The sequence below is a fragment of the Perna viridis genome, chromosome 8 (assembly GCF_037379345.1).
Source record: "Perna viridis isolate PV_CMFRI_1.1 ecotype Kerala chromosome 8, ASM3737934v1, whole genome shotgun sequence".
Classification (NCBI taxonomy): Eukaryota; Metazoa; Mollusca; class Bivalvia; order Mytilida; family Mytilidae; genus Perna; species Perna viridis.
In genome coordinates, this window is record NC_142452.1 from 31,320,042 (window position 1) to 31,325,182 (window position 5,141).

The window sequence follows — 5,141 nt, forward strand, 5'->3', positions numbered from 1 at the left end:
GTTTCACAGACTGGTAAATATTTGAAAATTGATTGTTTGGTACTATGCAGTGAGACTCACGTGTTGTTATAACTGTAAATTCAGATATTCTTTCGTGCATCAATCATTGCTTTAAACTAATAAATGTAGAAAAAGCAATTTCATTTTTTGCGAATTCGTGAAAAATTCAACATCATTGATATTAATATTCCATATAGCTAATTTCGATTGTCGTGAGCTAAAACTTGAAACAAGAACTGTTTGTACATTTTAGAAAGCACACAGAGTAATTAACTGATTAATCGTATTACGTAGGCATTGAGTGGCAATAAAACATTGCAATGGTAAATTGAGAAATCAACTTCTGTTTAATGAATACCTCGAACGTTGAAAATGAAAAAAAAAAATCAAAAAATATATATCTGCATCACTACATGTACTATTTATTTGAATTATATTTTCAAGTTTTGAATATGCTATGTAACAAGTTTAGAGATCCAATGCTTAAGATTGAATGAGTTTTAAATTTGAATAAGTATTCAAATAAATAGCATACTGTTTGCTTGCTTAGGTTTGTCTTAAAAATCGTCAACTGAAATACTACAAAAGTCATGTGAGGTATTTAAAGAACAGGAATCATTTTTCCGACGCAGTCGGTATAGTTTCGCTCTTTACCTTACAGACGCTCTTCTATGGAAACGCAAGTCACCTGATCGTAATTCTGTTTCCCGATTGGCCAAGTACTGATAACCAAGTGGGGTTAAAAAAAATGCATCGAAAATTGAAATTGAGTGCATGTGTTATTTCCTGAATGAAATGTGGGAAATAATAAGTAAAAAGAACAAATTTTACTGCGTCGGCTATCTTTTTTAAAGATAGTACTTGTTTCCGTTCTCATTAGTAACCAGTTTACAAGAAAGTTACTAAATTCAGGGGCAGCGCTTTGAAAATTAGTATTATATATATGTTTGTGCCTGGTACACTTTTCGTCCTAAAATTCACTTAACTACAGGAAAAATCTGAAAGTACGGTCTCATGACCTAAAAGAAGGTCATTTATTTAACCACATGAAAAGAAAAACAACATTGTAATTATATCTTTCCAATCAAACGTCACCCTATTTAATTACTTCTCCACCTAAGAATCGGGCAAAATGTATATAAGATGTGGCACATGAAGGTAAAAAAAACGCAGATGTTTTTTTTGCATTAACCAATTAATTATACCTAGTAACCACCAGACATAACCATCAAAGTGTTTGTAAAATTTGCCTTTTTAAGATATTGATAGGTTAAATTTAGTTGTAATGTACTACGGAAAAATGGCGGGAAATTTTCCCGCACTCCCTCCGTATATAAGCAGTCAAAAAATATCTATGTCACATATGCTTCAGGATAAACTTAGATAGCATTTTGGTTGTTTTCTAGATGTACTGAATATATTTTAGGCAAAAATGACTAAATTGGGGAAAATGATGTGCCATCCGTTGCCTTATTCTTACACTGAATGGTACTTAATTATTATAAGTCTTCTAACTATACATCCCTCTCAATATTTTTGAAACCTTAATAAAAAAAACTCGTTGATACCTGAATGCTTTTATCTTGAGCGATATACCTACTCACTTCTATAGGTCATGTAAATGTGGGAAGTAAATTTTATTTATCAATTCATTTTTTTAAATGCCTTTAAAAAGTGCCAGAACTTCATATCTAGTTTTAACATTTACTTAGGTTACAGCCTTTATGAAAGGTGAAAGTAAAAAAGGAGATATTCATAGTCAAGATACTCAACGGGTTCAATTTCATTTCTAACTCAGCAACAATTACAGTCTATATTAACAGTTTTAATTTGTCATTCTTTGATTGCGCTTTTGAGATGAAGACTGCACATAAAATTTGCACTTTGCAAGAGATTTCGTTCTTGATTTGACTGATTTATGGCCAAGTAGATGTGTATACAGAAAGAACAATAGAGCATATGCTATGCCTAAAAATCCATTGCCTATTCACTGGGTTTTTCAGCACTTCAAATCACTTCTACTAATGGCACTGTTAGATTCTTGTATGAGTATGTGCATAAGGGTTTGATAGAAACAATTACTCTGTTAGCAAGATTTTTTCCATATTTTTGTTTACAAACAAAGCACAGTATATTCATTTATTTCCTTGGGCATTAAGGAATTTATCATGTAAAACAAATTAGGTTTGATAAATTTTCAAACTTAGCTTTTGAAATGGAGTGTAATGAAAAAAATACTGTTTCAACTAAATATGCTTTTCTTTTGTTGTAATTTGTATGTTTTTTTTTTGTTTTTTTTATTTATTTTTTTTTGTTTTTTTTTTTTGTTTTTCACATGGAATTGATGATGCTTCTATTTGGGAGTAAATGGTATGCTGCTGTTGTCATTACCAAGCTGAGTACATATAATTGTAGATATACGGTTTGCAAGAACCAATAGTATAAATGCAGATATGGCTTTTAGTGGATTTGGGAACGCAATGAGACACAGGTCAAACAAATTGCTTGTGGGATTTGGCAGTTTTAACAAATTAGAAATTTACTTTCCAATTCATAACAATTACCTGATATAGTTTCACTTAATTTATCATGCGCAAGATTCTAGCCATCGTAGTAAGACATCTTGAAAACTATTGAGCGGGTAATTAAGTAATTGAAATTGTAATCACCTTCACTCAATTGACATGTATCTTATTACGTAACAAATTTTCACAAAACGGTGCATGCTTATTAAATGTTACATTTAAGATGTGAAGATTAAAATAGTTGTAATTCTTTGATAATATTGAATTACATCAAATAAAAGAATCAGGAAGTTAGTCTTATTGCCCAAATGGTATACCAATGAGACTAATCTTCCTTGTCAAGCTACACATTTCTCTTCTTCCAAACAAATTTGCGTCGGAGTTTCCAAAATGGTAAGTAGTGAACCATATTAATGTCACAGTAGTATTTCGGTCACGTATTATTATTATTATTCTAATGATAATGCATTTCATTCAAAGTGTGTGTGCTTTATTTTTTTTTTATTTTTATTTTTTTTTTTTTTTTGTCTGCAAGATCTCGAACAGCGATTTAGATTGCTTTGATAATGAGGTTAGTTTATTTTCTGTGTTGTCCTAAAAATAACGTTTTTATTGTATGTCTTGAGAGTTAAATTTCAACCTACATGCATTGCTGTGTTGTCATTTTCTATCGTATATCTTTATTGTTAAGATGATGTTATAATAAACGCTCAAAAATGCGTGTAATTGTTTACTAATACTTAGCTGATATTTCACTATTTTATACTTTAAAAGTCCTTGTATACTTCAAAGTTCATTGAATTTAATAATTTGATCACCACCACATTGCGTGTGTTTTGAAGTATTCATCTCATGCACGTGAATACCATGTAGGAAAAAAATCATTCGTTTGAGCTTACATCTTCTTGTAAAAAATTGTTACATGAAATTAACTATTCTGATCATCACCAAAAAACATGTTTCGATTTGTGTTGATTTATTTTAAACTAGAATCCAAACAATGGATAATACTGTTATACTGATACTTGAAATCACATGCCATGTGCAAATATAAGTACTTTTAGTGCATCCGAACTTAACTTTACAGTGAACAAACCAAAATAATTTTTTTATTGCAATATGCAATTCTTTTTAAATGTTCTTAATTCCAAAACAAGTGCTACGTAAAATTCTCACTGCACCTATGCACATTGCCGCTGTTTTGGAGTTTGTTAATGTACTTGTAAATAACATCCCTTACAAATGTTAGATGTAACTTTCAAATTAAGCAATCTTGAAAGATCACTGCTTCATTCTTATTTTATTTTCTCATGTTTGGACAAAAAAAACAATACATTCTGGAGGAATTCATCTAAATTTAATCTTAACTAATTCGATCTACATATTTGTATTAATAATAATCCATTGTGTAACGTTAACGTAAGCATATAATCTAATATATTTGTGTCTTACGCCACTCCTCAGTGCCCTTGTATTCAACAGTTTAGTCAAAAGTATTTTAATATTTGAATCAATTCAATATGGTCGGCCAATAATATATGTATAAATCAATTTTAATATATTTGCATCTTACACCAACAACCTACGAAGCCGTATATTGTTTCTCTGTTTGCAATAATGCAAATACCAATCTTAAAATAAGTATTCAAAAGAACCGAAATTCTATCGGAAATCAAAAGAATGTAATCCAGGTACAAAGACCGGACAGGAAAACAGACACATACAACAGAGAACATAATATAACCAAAATAATACGCCCAATGCAGAAAAGTTAATGAGCAATCGGGCTGCACTGAAAACTGGGAGCATGGACCACATGCACCGGTATGGTAATCGTCCTCTGCTTTCCTAGACATACCCGCTTCGTGTTGTCCATAAAAAGAAACGTTCGGGTAGACGAAAGAGGAAAGAAAACTATGACACATTGAACAAATCCGTTCTCATGGTGCAGATGGATACGTCGCAACGATCCACGGGGTCATGATGAAGACCATAAAATTCTGTAGTGATGATTTCAATCTTGTAGCAACCTGTTCCAGAAGCCTAATTGTAGGACGTCTAGCGCGGTACAAGAAGTCTGCCTAGTTACGGCAAGCTCTGGCATAACCTATGAGTAGTGATACGAAAACTACATACGCAGATGCTGACGGGATGTTGCCTCAGACGAAAGAAAAGTTGGCAATATGGAATGAAAATTCATCACGTTTTTTCAATATTTTTCTTTTACCATCGATCTCTATGTGCAGGTCAAGATATGAGGCTGACTTCACAATGTCAATATAGTATTCTTTATCTCAAATTCTTTGGGGGTAGATACATTATATAAAATTCCCGGAACTATGATTGTTTAACAAAAATAATTCATCTATATAGCAAAAACTGAGAACTTTTGTTTTTATGTTTAGTTTGCATCTTACAATTTGGTTGGTTGGATGGTTGTTGTTCTTGATATTGTTGTTGTGGAAGGCAAATGCAAAGTGTGTATCTATCTTCCTTAAGTTCAGTCTCTGTAAGAATCAGGCAGTTGGTGAAACATGGTATAAAAAAAAAACACCATTTTAATAGTGTTTTTTTTTTTACTCTTTTCACCATCACAATCAAGGAAAATAAGACATT

At 31.5% G+C, this 5,141-nt stretch overlaps 1 long non-coding RNA gene across 1 annotated transcript; it reads left to right on the plus strand.

Annotated features, from left to right (window-relative positions):
- Window positions 1-2,520: 2,520 nt before the first annotated feature.
- LOC148610226 (uncharacterized) lies at window positions 2,521-4,904 on the plus strand. Its single transcript, XR_015914770.1, has 2 exons — window positions 2,521-2,918; window positions 4,552-4,904. It is a non-coding gene; the product is annotated as an uncharacterized LOC148610226 (long non-coding RNA).
- Window positions 4,905-5,141: the final 237 nt, after the last annotated feature.